Raw genomic sequence first — 19,799 nt, forward strand, 5'->3', positions numbered from 1 at the left:
CGACGACGAGGGCAGCAGCGGCCCCTAGATAGGGTCTTAGCATAGGGCTAGCGATGAGCAGGACGGGGCAATGTATCCCCCTGGTATTTCCTTTTGAGAGCAATCAGCTCTTCTATGTAAGAAATCTGGCTTATCAATGGAGAAATTCCCCAACTCGATTTTGCCGATTCCCTTTATGATAATTTAGCCGATTGTCTTTCGTTTGATTCTGCCGATTGCCAAACTGGACAATGCCCAACAAGCCGATGGCATCGCATCGGTCTCTCCCGATAGATTTCGAGATAGATCCACCCAGACCCAAACTCCTCGCCAAACAAGGCTAAGCCTTAATCGCGCAAATCCGCAGATCTCTCGAGATGGCATATTGAACTTAGCGGCAAAACTCCTGAAATAATGTCAGGTCTCCTTTAAGTTATCTTCTCCGAATTCTGCTCGCTCAGCTGCGCGGCTTCCTTCTACAACAATCACTCGTCTTTTGAACGAGCCGTCACGAAGAGTGAGCCCACTTCGACAGAGTTGGTTAAACCTCGAGGGCGAGCTGCTCCCCGAGTCTCGACCAAGGCGAGGATAAAGAATGGCTCATCACCATTAAAATTTCGGGGCGGGCTCAACCTTGTCCAAGAGAGCTATCTCGCAAGGCCACCGGCCGATCACCTCCCTTCCGTCGAGGGTCCATACAGCCGATCCGGCAGGGCTATGATAATTTCGCAACATAAGCACCATTCTTCGGGTAACTTGTGGTGCGAGAATTTAGCCGATTCCAACGAAATCGGCTCCCCGAGCGAGATAACCTTCAAGGTGAGCTGCCCCCGGGCCTTAGTCGGGTGAGAATAGCGAGCCGAGCTGATCACGTCGATCATCCTTGGTTTCCAACTCGCAACGCCGTATCAGCCGATTCAACCAAATCGGCTCTTTAAAGTGAGGGAATTTCAAGGCGAGCCGCCCTCCCCCGAGCTTCTTCAGTCCAAACCTTGCGCCTTGCTGATCAGATCAGCTCATCATCTTTGGCAGGCTGAAGCAACTTCCGGTGAGAACGTCTTTACATTTCTAACGCCCTGCAGATTCTGGGCGCAATATCTCTTGGAGGGAACTAGCCCCCTGCTCTTAAGTCGATGTCTGTGCATCGGCTATGCTTGAAAATTTTCGAATTTTTCCGGCCGACTTGTGTATCGGCCCCCATATTCCAATACCCATCAACAGAAGATGAGATGCTTCCGTTGCATATCCTCGTATTTTATCTACCTGGGTGCCCCCGAGCCGATTCTGTCAAGAGAATTGATGGTATCGGCTCATGTTGGATAACATGTTGAACCCAGGCGGAATGGTGGGTGAGGATATTCACGGCCGATACTCGGAATCGGCCTCCACGTTGTTTGCTCGGTGAAGGTTTTGTAATGCTCCTTCATAGACCCTTGGGGCCGATCACAAGGATCAGCCTTGCCAACTTGCACATCGCTTGGCTTCAACTACATGGTCGGGCCAATGGATAAAACTAGCTTAACCCTTCCCTTTGTCACATCGATGCGCTCGCGATCGTCCAATTTGATGCCCGAGAGGGGTTCTTGGCCTGCTTGCTTCCCATGCGTTCATGCCAGCCGTTGAAACTTCAGCCGAGTCGTCGGCTTGGACGACCTCTACCTCATCACCATCCCATCTGTATTATGCATTGGTGCATCGTGGAGGGAATGCAGCAGTTGGCGTGGATCCAATCTCTTCCCGACAGAAACAACGATAACCGCTCGTGCTATCAACGATAAAGAACGCCGTAGGGATGGTTTTTCTTCCTACGGTCAGATCCACGTTCAGAACTCCTTGTGCCTCAGACGCTTGGCCGTTGAAGTCGCTCAACGTTACGTTGGTCTTGATTAGATCCGAACTCGAGCGTCCCAGCCGACGTAGCATAGAGTACGGCATGATGTTAACTTGCCGCTCCGGTGTCCACCAGCATCCTGTTTACGGGCCTCCCATCGATATACCCTCGTAAGTACGGGGCCTTCGGATGCCTGTAGCTCCTGTCTCGTGGCTTCTCAAAGATAACCGGCCGTGGGCCGCGATCAAGTTGTGCCACGGATGTCTCATCTAATCTCGGAGCACTCGAACTCCGAAGGGAGGATAAACACCATATTTGTGCCAGCCCGATGTTTCATCATCGGCTTTTCTCTGTTCGGGGCGCCACTCTTTTATTTGTGGCTGACCCTCCTCGTCCAGGAGTTCGCAGAATTTTGGCGGCCAGATCAGGCCGTGCCTTCCTTAGCGTGCGCGAGTATAATCTTTCGGTTTCTTCCAACCCACGCAGACGCCTGGACTCTTTGCTTCGGGAACCGGCTGAGCCCATCAGGGCACCATCTGGGCCGATGATATTTGTATTCTTCACCCCCGTCCTCTAGCTCCTCGAGATCTTCCATCTGAGGGGACTCAGCACGCTTGTTCCGATGCGGGAAAGGCCCTAGCCGGCTGAACACGTTAGCGGCACCCTTCTTCCTTTGTTTGCATTCTGGGCAGTCCTCGATTGTTGGCAATCGGCTCATCCCTGAGTCCCAGCAATGTTTGAAGAACGGGCAGTCCCAGTGCTTATCCATGTCACTCTGCCCCCTTGGCCTCCCTTCGGCGCGACGATCGTACCCGTTGTTGCTTCTGCCATGTTGGCGGCGCCTTTCGATCTCGGCATCAGACCGGAAATTCCTTTCATCGTCCGCGTCGTAGTGCCGACGTCGGTCGTGGTGTTGCTCGTATTTGTTGAGAGGGTGCTTGGAGCGTGGGCGCTGATACCGCATGCTTCTTATTCCCTCCCTTGCCGTGTACCGCCTGTCTTCACCTCGGGGTTGGTCGCGCGGATCGGCTCCCTCCTCATCCTTGCCACGGGAGTGGCTGCTTTCGTTTCCTCTTTGTCATGGCGGCTTGCAGGATCCTGCCATATTGACACCAAAGGAAAACTTTGGTTGATCTATGGGGTGGCTGAGATCCACCGTGTCGACACCGGGCCCCGGACGTGGGTTTCTACCGAGCTTGATATCGTGCGGCCGGGTCTTCTCGGCGGAGCCGATGAGTTCGGTCCCAAGGGTTGCCTTGATCCCGTCATGTTTCCTTCCGCGCTCCTTGGGCAGATCCCCATGCTTCGAGAGACCCGGTGCGCTCCTCCGATGGGGTGGAGAGATCTATCCCATCGAGTGCGCCTTCGGGCGTGGAACCCCTCCCCCTGACGCCATGGGAGTGGGTTCGGTGGGAAGAGCCGAAGAGTTCGGCTTCAAGGATGGCTTTGATCTCATCGCACGTGACTGGCGTGCCGCCCGCCATCTCAGATGTAGATGGCGATGTGGTTGGTGTTGACGTTCGTCCCACCGGGCGTGCCAGAATGTGTTGACTGCCAAAACCCACCGGCGGGCAGCGGCCTTGTCAACACCGTAGAGCCGGGAAGAGCCTAGAGCTGCGGCTGGCTGAGACCCCTCCGAGCGACGGCCCGCAATGCTCTTCTGGTCACACGCGGCGATGCGAAGTGCAAGGGCGTGCCACCTGACCTATACCTGGTCAGGAAGGTGATGGGGATGCCTCGCTTAGTTTCCGTCAGGGCATACATGTAAACATTAAATACGAGCCTCGATCGGCTCTCGGAGTTATTCTCGTGAATCGGCTCAAAGAGCCGATCCACCCATGATTCGTACGGGGTGCACGAATACTTGGTGGTCCCGCTTGATCAAGATGAAGCTAATGAGATCTACGACGATTTAGGGTTTTCACCGCATAATCGGATCATCCTACTCCGAGTTAGGCCTCGCGGCCACGCACGGTGCTCGTAAGCCGATCCTAAACAAGGCCACAAAACCAACATGAAGTTGATCCTCGGAACATCCCGTTTAGGACTTGCGAACGCCACCCTACGTGCCACCGGATCCTCCCCCTTTGTAAGGCCTAACTATTGCGGATATTAAACTAATCCTTGTAGAACAAGGAGCAATCGTAACGGATCAGATCTACTAAATAATGATCAAGCGGGGTGCCGCCCCACACCCGAGATAGGCGTGAGGACGGCTAGATATGCAAGGGTTGCACTACGCAAGCATGCTTAAACGAAGAACAATGCTAACCCTAACACATCTAATGATAACTACGTTGCTCGCCATCAAAAGCGCTTCAAGACGAGCAACGCATGAACAACGTGAGGCTTGGCTGCCTAGATCGCAAGATGCGATCTAGGCAGCATGTCGCTTACCCGATAGAAACCCTCGAGACGAAGGAGTTGGCGATGCGCCGAGATTGGTTTGTTTTGGGGTTGAACGTGAGTTGTTGTTTATTCCATAAACCCTAGGTACATATTTATAGTCCAGGGGACTTTCTAATGTGGGCGTGCACTAAACCGTGCACGAGATAAACTCTAACTTCTAAATTGATACACCATCTATTATACTAAGATACACGGGCTAACTAGCCCAAACTCTCCGTGCAAGGACGCTTCATAGATCTTCCATATGTAATCTTCCAAGCCCATCTTGATCGCGGCCCACCTCCTGATTTAGCCAAAATCTGGTGATAACAGCATCTCGTTAATAGGTTAGTGCCGAAAAATGCATAAAATCATTATAAAGTGTGAGCAAAACATGTAGGTATTGTCATAAAACTAGCATGGAACATCGGAAATTATAGATACGTTGGAGACGTATCAAGCATCCCCAAGCTTAGTTCCTACTCGCCCTCGAGTAGGTAAACGATAAAAAGAATAATTTCTGAAGTGACATGCTACTAACATAATCTTCATCATACTATTGTAAAGCATATGAGATGAATTAAGTGACTCAAGGCAATGATCTATAGTTTGCTAACAAATAGACAACATATAGCAAAAACTTTTCATGAATAGTACTTTCAAGACAAGCATCAAAAAGTCTTGCATAAGAGTTAACTCATAAAGCAATAAATTCTTAATAAGAGGTTTTGAAGCAACACAAAGGAAGATTTAAGTTTCAGCAATTGCTTTCAACTTTCAACATGCATATCTCATAGATAATTGTCAACACAAAGTAGTATGATGAATGCAAATAAGCAAGTATGTAGGAATCAATGCACACAGTTGACACAAGTGTTTGCTTCTAAGATAGTAAAAAGTAGGTAAACTGACTCAACATAAATTAAAGAAAGGCCCTTCGCAGAGGGAAGCAGGGATTAAATCATGTGCTAGAGCTTTTTAAGTTTTGAAATCATATAGAGAGCATACAAATAAAGTTTTGAGAGGTGTTTGTTGTTGTCAACGAATGGTAGTGGGCACTCTAACCCCCTTGTCAAACAGACTTTCAAAGAGCGGCTCCCATGAAGGATGTTATCTCTACCAGCAAGGTAGATCATCCCTCTTCTCTTTTGTTTACACATGTATTTTAGTTTTATTTATAGCTGACACTCCTCCCAACCTTTTGGTTTCACAAGCCATGGCTAACCGAATCCTCGGGTGCCTTCCAACATTTCACATACCATGGAGGAGTGTCTATTTGCAAAATTAAGTTGCTTACTGATGAATCAGGGCAAAACATGTGAAGAGAATTATTAGTTAAGGTTAATTAATTGGGGCTGGGAACCCCGTTGCCAGCTCTTTTTGCAAAATTATTGGATAAGCGGATGAGCCACTAGTCCATTGGTGAAAGCTGCCCAACAAGATTGAAAGATAAAACACCACATACTTCCTCATGAGCTATACAACATTGACACAAATAAAGAGTTAATAACTTTTGAATTGTTTAAAGGTAGCACACGAAGTATTTACTTGGAATGGCAGACAAATACCACATAGTAGGTAGTTATGGTGGACACAAATGGCATAGGTTTTGGCTCAAGGTTTTGGATGCACGAGAAGCGTTCCCTCTCAGTACAATGCTTTGGCTAGCAAGGTTGTTTGAAGCAAACACAAGTATGAACCGGTACAGCAAAACTTACATAAGAACATATTGCAAGCATTATATGACTCTACACTGTCTTCCTTGTTGCTCAAATACTTTTACCAAAAAATATCTAGACCTTAGACAGACCAATCATGCAAACCAAATTTGAACAAGCTCTACGGTAGTTCTCCACTAATAGGTTTAAACTACATGATGCAAGAGTAAACATGATCTACTTGAGAGCTCAAAACAATTGCCAAGTATCAAATTATTCAAGACAATATGAAGCATTTTCTGTTTCCAACCAAATAACAATAAGTGTTGCGGCTTTCAACTTTCGCCATGAATATTAAAGTAAATTAAGAACACAAGTGTTCAAATGAAAAAGCGGAGCTTGTCTCTCTCCCACACAAGGATTGCTAGGATCCGAATTTATTCAAACACAAACAAAAATAAAAGCACACAGACGCTCCAAGTAAAGCACATAAGATGTGACGGAATAAAAATATAGTTTCACTAGAGGTGACCTGATAAGTTGTTGATGAAGAAGGGGATGCCTTGGGCATCCCCAAGCTTAGACGCTTGAGTCTTCTTGAAATATGCTTGGGTAACCCATGGGGGCATCCCCAAGCTTAGGCTCTTCACTCTTCTTGATCACATTATATCACCCTTCTCTCTTGACCCTTGAAAACTTCTGCCTCACCAAACTTCTCATAAACTTCATTAGAGGGGTTAGTACTCAGAAAACTTTAATCCACTTTAGTCCTGTAGTGACACATTGCAAGAACTCAATAAAACATTAGCTACAGCTCTCCACGTCTAGAAAGCCTTACTTAAAGTCCACAAGAGACAATGCAAAAAAACAGAGATTGAATCTGTCAAAACAGAACAGCCAGTAAACACGATTTTTTTTAGAGGTACTTCCGTTGCTCAAATCAGAAAACTCAAAACTAATGAAAGTTGCGTACATATCTGAGGAACACGCATGAAATTTGGCAGAATTTTTAGAGTCTCCTACAGAGAGATCTACTCAAATTCGTGACAGCTAAAAATCTGTTTCTGCGCAGAAATCCAAATCTAGTATCAACTTTCTATTAGAGACTATACTTGGCACAACAATGCGATAAAATAAAAATAAGGAGAGGTTGCTACAGTAGTAACAACTTCCAAGACACAACAAAACAGTAGCAAAATAAAACATGGGTTATCTCCCAAGAAGTGCTTTCTTTATAGCCATTAAGATGGGCTCAGTAGATTTTAATGATGCTCACATGGAAAATAGGAAATGAAGCAAAAGGAGCATCAAAAAGCAAATTCAAAACACATTTAAGTCTAACCCACTTCCTATGCATAGGAATCTTGTACACAAATAAATTCATGAAGAACAAAGTGACAAGCATAGGAAGATAAAACAAGAGTAACTTCAAAAGTTTCAGCATATAGAGAGGTGTTTTAGTACCATGCAAATTTCTACAACCATATTTTCCTCTCTCATAATAATTTTCAGTAGCTTCGTGAATAAACTCAACAATATAACTATCACATAAAGCATGCTTTTCATGATCCACAAACACATAATTTTTATCAAGCTCAAAAATAATAGGATCAAAACTTTCAAAACCACTTTTATCAATATAACAAGATGATTGATCAATCTCAAAAGATATGGGACTCCTAGATAAAGTCAAGACCTCCCCAATCCCATTTTCATTAGTAGTACAATTAATATTATCAAGTAACATAAGACCATCATCTAGAGATTTATCATAAACATTTGCCAAGCAAAACTCTTTAGTACCATGCATTTTGACATCAGGCACAAAGAAAGCATTATCATAAAATTTATCAAAATAGCATGGATTATCATGAATAACAGTAGCATATATAATTATTCTCGCAAGTTTTACTCACAGGGAATATTTCAAGAGAATCCACAGGAACATAACATTCATCCTCCTTTGGTAAACATGGAGGACAATCAAATAGTGTAAGAGATAAAGAGTTACTCTCATTAGAAGGTTGGCATGGGTAGCTAATCCATTCTTCCTCCTTTTGTTCATCACTCTCCTCCTCTTTTTCATCCAATGAGCTTTCAGGATCATCAATTTATTCTTTCACAGGTTCCTGCAAATTGTGAGTGCACTCCTGTGCATGAATGAGTCTCTCTTTATAATCAATGATATAAGGATTATTGATGTAACTTTCTATGCAAAAATCAAGGATAGAAGAGACATAATCTTTAAGGTCCTTACAAGCAACACAAGTTTCATAATTTTTAGACATGAAGGATTCTATTTCAGAAGCTCCCATAAATAAGACAAATTGTTCTACTTCTTCGAACCCAAGATGAATATAGTTATTCCAATTATAGTTCATAATTAAAACTTCCTCACTAAAGCCACATTGGAATTTAAGATGTTTAGTATCTTGTTTAGAGCAACAGTTTATATCATGGCGTTTAAGCAAGATTTTAGCAATTGTATTCAATTTTTCTATCACAGCACTCATAACTTTACCCGTTCTTGATTCTCTATAATTCATATATATTTCAATAAGTTCCAAATAGGTTGTGGGTTCTCCCATAACAAAAGTTTTTAATTTTTCGGTTTTTCAAAATTTTATGGATTTTCGGGTATATAGGGAAAATAAAACAAGACAAAAACAAACTAGACAAAAGTAAACTAAGCAAAATAATACTAGACAACAATAAACTAAGCACAAATAAACTAGGCAAAAGTAAACTAAGCAAAACAAAATAAAATAAAAACAGAGAGAGAGGTAGAGTGTACTCCCCAGGTGAACTTATGAGTAGAGCTGTGCCTCCCCGGCAACGGCGCCGGAAAATAGTCTTGATAACCGACAAGTATAGGGGATCGCAACAGTCTTCGAAGGAAGTAAAATCCAAATTTATTGATTCGACACAAGGGGAAGCAAAGAATACTTATAAGCCTCAACAACTGAGTTGTCAATTCAGCTGCACCTGGAAAAGCACTAGTAACAGGGGTGATGTGAAAGTTGCAGTAATATGAGAGCAATAGTAACAGTAACACAACAGCAGTAGCGAGCTATACGGAGGCAATGGCACCAGAAAATAGTTGATACTACTTCTAATGACATATAGGATCGAGTATTTGATGATGAAAGATGGACCGGGGTTCCCAGCTATCTACACTAGTGGTAACTCTCCAATAACAAGTGACAAGTGTTGGGTGAACAAATTACAGTTGGGCAATTGATAGGATTGAAATAGCATTAAGACGGAACATCAAGTTTACTAATCATGTAGGCATGTTTTCCATATATAGTCATACATGCTCTCAATGAGAAACTTGCATAACATCTTTTGTCCTACCAGCCGGTGGCAGCCGGGCCTCAAGGGAATCTACTCGGTAATTAAGGTACTCCTTTTAATAGAGCACCGGAGCAAAGCATTAACACTTGGTGAAAACATGTGATCCTCATATCTAAGCCTTCCCTCCAGCTTATCCCGAGCTTGCTGTCACTCTGGGGCCTCGGGTTCCGGACATAGACATGTGCAAACAACTTGTAGATACAATCTAAGCAATAATTATGGAGCTTAAATCTAAGATCATGCCACTCGTGCACTAGTGACAAGCATTAAACACAACAAGATTGCAGCAACAATAACTTCACAAACTTTATAGATAGACTGATCATAATGTAACAATTCATCGGATCCCAACAAACACAACACCGATTACATCGGATGGATCTCAATCATGTAAGGCAGCTCATGAGATCATTGTATTGAAGTAAATGGGAGAGGGAATACCAACTAGCTATCGCTAGAACCCGTAGTCCATGGGGGAACTACTCACTGGAGCATGATGGAGGCGGTGGCGTCGATGGAGAAGCTTTCCGGGGCACTTCCCCGTCCGGGCGGCGTGCCGGAACGGAGATTTCGTCTCCCGAAACGAAGTTTCGCGATGGCAGCGGCGCCCCTGGAGTCTTTCTGGAATATGATTGATTGATTTAGGGTTTTCGCGTCGCGAGGAATATATAGGCGAAAGGGCGTCGCGAGGGGGTGCCTGGGGGGATCACCCCATAGGGCGGCGCGCCCCCTCCTAGGCCGCGCCCCAGGGTGGTGTCGAGGCTGTGGGCCTCCTCTCCGTCTCTCCTTCGGTGTTCTGGTCCGTCTCGGTGAAATAAGAGGTTTGGCTTTTGTTTCGTCGAATTTCGAGAATATTGCCCGAACAGCTTTTCTGGAACCAAAAACAGCAGAAAACAGGAACTGGCACCTTGGCATCTCGTTAATAGGTTAGTGCCGGAAAATGCATAAAATCATTATAAAGTGTGAGCAAAACATGTAGGTATTGTCATAAAACTAGCATGGAACATCATAAATTATAGATACGTTGGAGACGTATCAATCATTATGGTTCCAGAAAAGGATTTGCGCTCAAGATAACGCTGAAATCAAGGAAGTTATGCTTAGAGAAGCCCATCAAATACCATATTCAATCCATCCAGGAAGTACAAAGATGTACATGGACCTAAAAGAGTTATTCTGGTGGAATAACATGAAGAGAGAAATTGCACAATATGTGGCGGTGTGCCATACTTGTCAAAGGGTGAAGGCAGAGCACCAAAGTCCAGCAGGACCATTACAACCTTTACCAATCCCAAAATGGAAAGTGGGAAGAGATAGGAATGGATTTCATCACCGGACTATCCATGAACAATAAAAAGAAGGACATGATATGGGTAATCGTGGACCGGTTGATGAAAAGTGCACATTTCTTAGCCGTAAACCAACAGGACAAGGGAGAAAAACTCATAGATTTATACATCAAGGAGATAGTAAGCAAACATGGAGTTCCCAAGAAAATAGTATCAGATCGAGGATCTGTATTCACCTCAGCTTTTTGGAAGCAACTTCATGAAGCTTTAGGATCTAAATTGGACTTTAGCACTGCATACCATCCTCAGACGGGAGGACAAACGGAGAGGACAAATCAGATACTCGAGGATATGCTTAGGGCTTGTGCCCTAGACTTCGGAGGATCATGGGAGGAACATTTACCACTAGCAGAGTTTTCGTACAACAACAGCTATCAAAGCAGCATCAAGATGGCACCATTTGAAGCTCGTTATGGAAGAAAGTGTAGGTCACCTATATGTTGGTACGAGACAGGTTCAAGCAAGGAGTTTGATCCAGATTATGTGAAGGAAAAGCAAAAGTTAATTGATGTGATAAGGGACAGACTCAAGATAGCTCAAAGTCGACAAAAGAGTTATGCAGATCAAAAGAGAAGGACATGGGAACCAGAAGTCGGAGACATGGTTTATCTTAAAGTAAGTCCGATGAAAGGTCTTCAGAGATTTGGAGTGAAGGGGAAGCTTAGCCCTAGATACATCGGACCTTTCAAGATACTGAGTCAGAACCGAGGGGTAGCCTTTGAATTGGATCTACCGGGAAGATTAGCCCAGGTACACAATGTGTTTCATGTGTCGCAACTCATAAAATGCCTAAATACACCAGATGAGCCCGTATCCCATGACGAGTTAGATCTTCAGCCAGATCTGACATATATAGAGAAGCCAGCCAAGATTCTTGAGGAGAATTGGAAACAACTCAGGAATAGAGCTATTAAGTACTGCAAGATACAATGGAAGCATCATCCTGAGGGAGAAGCTACCTGGGAAAAAGAAGAAGATCTGAGGAAGTCATACCCAGAACTGTTCAAGTATTACAACCACAACTTCGGGACGAAGTTTTCTTTAAGGAGGAAAGGATGTAATATCCCAGGTTTAGCGACGATCGAGGGGTAGAATTTAGAAAGGGATGTGCATTGCATCGTAAAATCTGGGGAAATTTCGCGCTTTTATTGAAAACTGCATCAAAGGGGGACAAGTTTCTCTCTCGACACCACACAAGATTAGGGTTTCGAGAGTGCGATAAACTTGAACCAATTTAGTCATCACTTAGGGTTTTCGAGAAGAGAGGGGAACAATTCCTTTCTCAACTTAAGTTGCATGATTGAATTAAAACAAGATATGTTTGAATTTCAAATTCAAACATTAATTAAGTACTTATAATTCAAATATGGATAATTCAATAAACAATTGAATAAATTAGAATAATAAATATTAGAATATATAATTAAAGCTCATTAGAGAAAACCTTGAACTTTATTGATTAACACACAGAATACAATGTCATTTACAATATCCAAATTGAATTATAAATATTACAACACAATACATAAATGAATAAATGAAAAAGGAAAATAAAAGAATTACAATTATCGATAGAATTCTAAACTAGACAAGTAAATCTTCAAGGATTGCTTGATCAACATTTGATCCAGCTTTTCTTGATCACCATATTGATCTCTGCATACACAAACATCAAACAGCACATGAAGCCAAGTGGCAAAGCCACTTGGTAGATTAGTCAAGAAATGTAAATTGGGAGAGATAATATCAACTCTGCCGAGCTGATCCACAATACAAAAGTACCAACCATGAACAGTGAAGCAGCTCACAAGGTGAGGTGCATGTCCAACAGCATACATGCCCAGTGAAGAGTCACCAACTGCACACAACATTGATGTCGACCAAGGAGGCAAGGGAAGGGTTCATATAAAACCTTTTCAACAGCCAAACTTTAGATGTTCATCGACGACGAGCTCCAAATGGTAAGCACACAAGAACAGCAAGAACAACACGAACGACCAAACCATCCGGGACAGTTCCACCAAGGACCGTTTGTCTGTAGAATAAGAGCCGATGAAATAGATCATCACAAGCTAGCCAGGAGGAGCAGGGCAAGCTTTCAACGAAACCGGAAGCAAAACCTCTACATCGAGCACACAATCTAGGAGCCGGAGTGAGGTATACACGGATGAACATGAGCAAGCCATTGTTTTGCTCATAATTAAGCATATGCATATATCACAGAAGCCAAAAGGGGTAGAATACCCTATTTGTATCATCACTTGGCTACTAGCTATTTGGTGCAAGCAAATATGGGATAAGCCAGCAGGAATTCATCCAGGGGAACACTGGTTAAGCCCACAAAATAAACAGTGGCATAACCAAGGAAATCTAGCATGGATTGGATCCTATCTAGCCATCCAAAGTCACCTAGCACCTATAACTAGTTACACCATCAGAAAGATAGACAATATAGTGTCTATTTATGTTTTCAACAGCAAAGGCTACCGGAAATCCAATCATAGATTAACCAGAAAGCATTTGAAAGCCACATAAACGCCACAGAGGGGGAGCTACCCTTGGACAGCATCAGGATGCTATCAGGGCCACCTCAAACCCACAAACCATCCAGTAAAGCCACTTCATCATCACCCATATGGGTTTAGAGTGAGCTAGGGTTCCCAACCAAGGGTTGGCATCCCTCTAACTCCAATTTATCAAATAGTAGGATCATTACTGACACACAATTCACCTCATTTATCTATTTAATCAAGCAAAGTTGCACAGATAAATGAGATACATAAGTAAATAATGAACTAGACACTTGCAAATGATCCAGAGGATCACTACAAGCATCAGCAGATGCTTGAGCAAGCAAAAGTATGCACCAGCACAGGCTTGGGTGTCAGACAGACACAAGGAGGAGCACCAGTGAAACACAAACCATAGGTCAGCAGGCAACCACCAAGCAACTGATGATCATATGATCATAATGACTTGCCAGAGCATGCAAGTGCATGCTAGTGCTAAGCCTAGCACCAACCCATGAATCAAACAAATGAAATAACCACAATTCATTAACAATTGCATCACAGATTATTAAATAAAAGATATGCAATTGTATCCAGTAGCACAACATCAAGGGATGTAGCTGTCTAGTCAACAGTTATGCTCAATTGAGCATTTCCATTATTTACAACTCAATGAACTTGACACAGGGGCACTGGTCTTACAAGAAGCAGGGATTACATAATGTAATCAAACTAGGGGCCAAGAAATGATCATACATTAGAGACTAGCACCAGCATCAGTAGCAAGAACAATCTAGCAGGCCATGAGCATCATAGTATTGCTCATGAGCAAGTGCTCATGAGTCACAGCAGCACAGAGGGTAAGCACACAAGCATAAGCTAGAGAGAGGAGAGCAGCAGTACACGCACAGCAAGAGAGCTAGATCATGGCACATAGAGCCGTAGCAGCTAGCACACCATGACAGCAATAGAGGTAGCACGGCACAGAGCATATAGGCGCAGGAGCAGCAGCAGCACAACAACCTGGACGCCAAGGCATCCAGTGAAGGAGGAGGAGGAAGATCAGATGAGAGAGAGAGGAGTAGAACACTTACATGCGAAGCAGACATGGAGCACGACCATGGCGGCCACGGCGGCACACGCCGGGCAAACGGCGGCGCCAGGCCAAGCCAAGCCAGGCCACAGCCTCGCCGCAACACCAACATCATCACGACGGCACCATAGTGCCAGGGATGCCGGTGAGCGACGAATCGCCACACCGCAACCCTAGCTTGCAGCAGGGTTGGGAGCGAGAGAGGAGAGCCACCAAATCCAGATCAACGCGAATGATTTGGTGCGTCATCGAAAGGCGAAGCGAGCGCACTTGATCTCGTCGGCAGGGATGGTCGGAGACGGCCGGAGAAATTCGGCAACGGCGTCGGCGACGCGGATCGCCAAAGCGTCGCGGAGGGTTAGGGTTTCTGCGAGCGAGAGAGGAAGTGGACGAGTGAGACCGACCGAGCCGGACCGAGCGGGTCGGGTTCGACCTAACCCGTATGGGCTCCACTGACAAGTGGGCCCAGGGGCAAACTAGTATTTTCACAAATTAGATTAAACCATAAACTTTGAAAATGAATAGAAATTGGTTAGGAACTCTAAAAAAATAAAGAAAAATATGAAAATCACTCAGTATAAAATTCTCTATCATAATAAAATATGAAATGGAATTTTTGGAGACAAATAAGATTAAGTCATAATTTGATGAATATTATAATCATTTAAATAACACTTTATATTTTCAATAATGAAAATAAGTCTATAAATTCATTTGGACTTTAAAACACGTTGACAACATTTCAAGGTAGTATTTTACCCTAAACAGAGTATCCCTAAATTATTCTTAGTAATTACCTCTTACATGAAATGATAAGACATCGGAAAGGGGGGACACAAACCCTTAAAGCTGAACCATGCATAATTTCTTCTTTAACCATTGCCCTTATCGGACAATGATGCTATTTTTCAGCAACAGAGGACAAGGGTCAGTCCACACCTTTGAACTGCAACACTTTGCAGTCTTCAGGCAAGTTCATCGCTTGCTCATATCATTTGAGTATTTTTACCAAATTACTTACAATGTACTATACTTATCACTCCTGCATGAAAAGCAAAAGTATTACTTTCATAACTATGAATATGACTATGTGGTTGGCAATGGAACCATGGAATGTGTTGACATGGTGGAGGTTACATTGCAATGGGTTTATATCCATCTAGGATTAAACAACAAATGTCGTCCAGTGATTCTTGTGCCGTAAAACTCGTGTTAACCATAAGATCTGGAGTGGGACGGAGTAGTCAATTGTATTTCCACCTCTCGTACATCAACGTATGCGCTTACCGTAGACACTTGGTCTCGAGGGACAAGCGGTGGGGTGGGGATCCCATTCTAATTCCCCACGGTAATGCGGTCTATGATGGGTTGCATTGGCCGACGAAGGACCATGGTTGCGACCTGGTAGTTGTCGAGGTTGGAAGATATCCAAGTGATATAGCCCGGGGAGGACCCAAGGTCGGATTTGCAACAAAGGGTGGGTGTGCGAGGTAGCGGAGGAATATGATTGGCTAAGTCCTTATACCGGGCCTCACACTAAAGGAAGTGTGGACGGGAAAGCTGCCCGGTTGGCACCATGGTTAAAATCTCTTATGGGTAAAGCAACACACCTCTGCAGAGTGTAATGAATCGTGACCTGTCACTCCCTGTTCTGGGTTTGGAACTGCGAACGCTGCTGGAAAGGAACTCCATGAAGTTCTAGTAAACCGGTGAAGGCTGACGGACATAGTTCTTATTGATAAAAGCAACCTTTTGAAGAAATGATTATCAAAACCTGCATTGATATTAGACTTTTTGGTCTGATATCGTAGCTAGTGCATTAAACACCTCTTTTCTATAATGAACTTGTTGAGTACGCTCGTACTCATACCAGTCTTAAATCCTCAGCTTAGATTGCATGAATAATCTTGAGGAGAACACCGACAACCAGGAAGGAGCAGAAGAAATCTGCTATGAAGAGCCAAACCTCTCCGGAGGTGTAGAAGGAGTGGATTACCTCATCGTCTACGGAACCGGGGAGGGTTCCGGAGGAGAACAAGCGTAGACTAATCTAATAGTAGTAGTAGCCAAGCAGTACGAACACTTAGTACTTAACTGCTTGATGAGAATAAATGTATAACTTACTAAGACTTATATATTGTAAGCTAAGTTGGGTTCACCTCGAACCCAGGAGTATTCCTCTCAGGACCCAGGAGGAACTCCGTGATGATGTGTACATATGGTTTGTAATAATAAATGAATGAGTTATGGACCTGCTATGTTCTGTTGTACCACTCTGAGGGATGTAATATTTGCGGATTGGTACTTACTGAATGTTATATCAACGACTGGCATACTACAACATGCAGTGGTATGCAGGGTCACCACAGGTGCCTCGACTGGAAACAGGAAGAGAGGTACCATCAGCCGTGATAGCACGAACAGGAGAAACAAGAGAGCGTAGAGCAGAAAGAATAGAAGACGCAGAGGTCATATGAAAAGAAGCTCCAGAATCTAGATACCACGGGGATGACGTACATGAATGTGTGGAAGGTGGTGGTCGCGCGGTGCCAGAAGAGCCAGGCACAGAACCAGCAGTACCCGTCGAGGAAGAGCCTGTACCAGCGAGCAGACCACGAAGACCATGGATAATGTCCTGATCAGATAGCGCAACAGCAGAAGATCCTGAAGAACCAGCTCGACGATGAGTATGCTCGCGGCGGACGTAAGCTGGGATCCCTCTGCCGGCAAGTAGAGACAGGTGTGGCCGATCCCCGCCACAGTAGGTGCAAGGAAGTGATGTCGAACCACGAGGCTGCTCGGGCTGACGCTGGCCCTAGAATGGAGGAGTAGGGAGTATCGGCTGTGCCGGAGACCGGAACGAAGCCGGCGGCATAGGAGGTCCACGGGCATACGGCACAGGAGGGCCACGAGCAGCAAGAACAGAGGGAACCTCAAGAAGACCAGCACCACGAAGCCGAGTCTCCTTAGCACGAAGCTCATCAAGTACCTTAGATAGCGGAACACGACCACGGGCAAGCAGCTGGGCACGGCGCGGCTCAAACTCCTTGCGGAGCCGCGACAAGAACTCAAAAACGCGTTGAAACTCCAGATCCGCGCGCACAGTCAGATAGCAGGGACAGGTGGCACACACAGATGTACGGAGAGAATCAAGTTGACGCCAAATAGCAGCACTCTGAGTGTAGAACTCATCAATAGTAGAATCACCCTGCTGAAGGGCATGCTCCTGGCGGACCACAGACAGGTAAAGAGCATCCCCAGACAGCTGATAGCCCTGACGAAGAAATGCCCACTGAGCAGCTGCGGTGGGAAGACACATAAACTCAACAGCATACTGAGGCAGAACACTAGAGGTGAGAACAACAGCAGCACGAGCATCCTCATCTATCCACTAAGTGTACTCAGTCAGATCCAGCCGGTAAGTCGCAACGGCAGTAGAGTGGTCCTGGACCTTCCGGTCATAATCAGCCACACCAGTATCATCAGCACTCGTGGCTGCATCCTTATCCGCCTGAGTAGCATCAGGGGCAAGGGCAACGGGCTTCGGAGCGGTAGGCACCGTAGGAGCAACGGGGAGCGACGGACAGGAGACCTCGCCAGAAAGCACACCCCAAAGACGAAGACCACGCATATGGACGCGCATGAAGGCAGCGAAATCAGGATAATTCGCGCCATCAAAGGTCACCAGGCAGCGAGGAATCGCAACATAACCCGAAGAGGAAGACATGATTTTTTTTGCTTTTTTTTTTGGCAAAACGGATCGGGACGGGAGTCACACGATCTGGTCAACGATTAGCAGCCGCCGGCCGGAGATTGCCAGCGAGACATGCCAATCCCGGCGAATCCCGGCGATTCTCGGCGATGGAGGGCCAATTGCCGGCCCCAGCAACCTTTTCCCGGCGAATCCCGACGGATCGGCAGTTCCCGGCGGCCCTGGTGGAGCGGGGGCGAGCGCCTGGCGGGCCTGGTGGAGCGGGGGCGAGCGCCTGGTCCAGGGCGGAGGGAGCAGGGCGTCGGGCGGAGGGAGCAGGTCCTGGCGACTGATACGTCCAAAACGTATCTACTTTCCCGAACACTTTTGCTATTGTTTTGCCTCTAATTTGTGTATTTTGGATACAGCTAACACGGACTAACGCTGTTTTCAGCTGAATTGCTCTGGTGTCTCTTTTTTTGCGTAAATCCAACTTTCAGGAAAAACCTCGGAATTTATGCGGAAGGTCCTATTTTCCCGGAATACTTACGGAGCCGAAGGGCAAGCCGAGTGGGGCCCGAGGGCCCCACACACTAGGCCGGCGCGGCCCAGGAGGGGCCCGCGCGGCCCTAGTGTGTGGCGGCCTCGGCCGGCCCCCGACGCCCTCCTTCGGACTACTTATTACCTTCGACCTAAAAACGCACAGGAGGAAGTCGAAACTCGCCAGAAGCCATCCAGTACGCCGCCACCGTCGCGAAACTCCGTCTCGGGACCAGAAACTCCGTTCTGGCACTCCGCCGGGACGGGCAATTGGAGGAGATCATCGCCATCATCATCACCGACGCCTCTCCATCGACCAGCCATGTTTCCCCCATCCATGTGTGAGTAATTCCCCCGCTGTAGGCTGAAGGGGATGGTAGGGATTGGATGAGATTGGTCATGTAATAGCATAAGATTGTTAGGGCATAGTGCCTAGTGTCCGTAATTGGTACTTTTATGATATTGTTGCAACTTGTTATGCTTAATGCTTGTCACTAGGGCCCGAGTGCCATGATCTCAGATCTGAACATGTTATCGATTCATTATGATATTCATCGCTTTATGATATTACCTGCAAGTTGTATACACGTGTTGCTGTCCGGAACCCGAGGCCCCAAAGTGACAGAAATTGGGACAACCGAAGGGGATGGCGGTGACATGAGGATCACATGTGTTCATGGAGTGTTAATGCTTTGCTCCGGTGCTCTATTAAAAGGAGCACCTTAATTTCCAGTAGATTCCCTAGAGGCCCGGCTGCCACCGGCTGGTAGGACAAAAGATGTTGTGCAAGTTTCTCATTGCGAGCACGTACGACTATATATGGAACACGTGCCTATTGATTGATTAGTACTTGGATACCGTTTTATTTTTATCTGCAAATGCCCTGCTTTGATTGTTACACGAGTTTCTCTCATCCATGCAACGCCCGTTCATCCATCCATGTGCCTACAGTATTTTAATCCTGTTGTTTACTATAATCACTACTGCTGTCTTTGTTACTCTGCTGCTGTTATTTCACTATCGCTATCGCTATAAAACTGTTACTATCGATAAAATCTTGCGAGCAAGTCCTGTTTCCGAGTGCAGCTGAATTGACAACTCCGCTATTAAGGCTTTCAAGTATTCTTTGTCTCCCCTTGTATCGAATCAATAAATTGGGTTTTACTTCCCGCGAAGACTGTTGCGATCCACTATACTTGTGGGTCATCAAGACTATTTTCCTGCGCGTCGTTGTCGGGAGCATAGCTTTATTTGGAAGTTCACTTGGATTGATATTGTTCGCTGCAAATTCTCCATCATGGGTAAACCTAGCGATCCTAAAGTCGCCATATTACCATCCACTACAAGAAAAGGTACAACTCTGAGTACCTCTGCTGCTCTTGATTCACCATTTGTGATTGATA

This window comes from Lolium rigidum, chromosome 5 (genome assembly GCF_022539505.1).
Source record: "Lolium rigidum isolate FL_2022 chromosome 5, APGP_CSIRO_Lrig_0.1, whole genome shotgun sequence".
NCBI lineage: Eukaryota > Viridiplantae > Streptophyta > Magnoliopsida > Poales > Poaceae > Lolium > Lolium rigidum.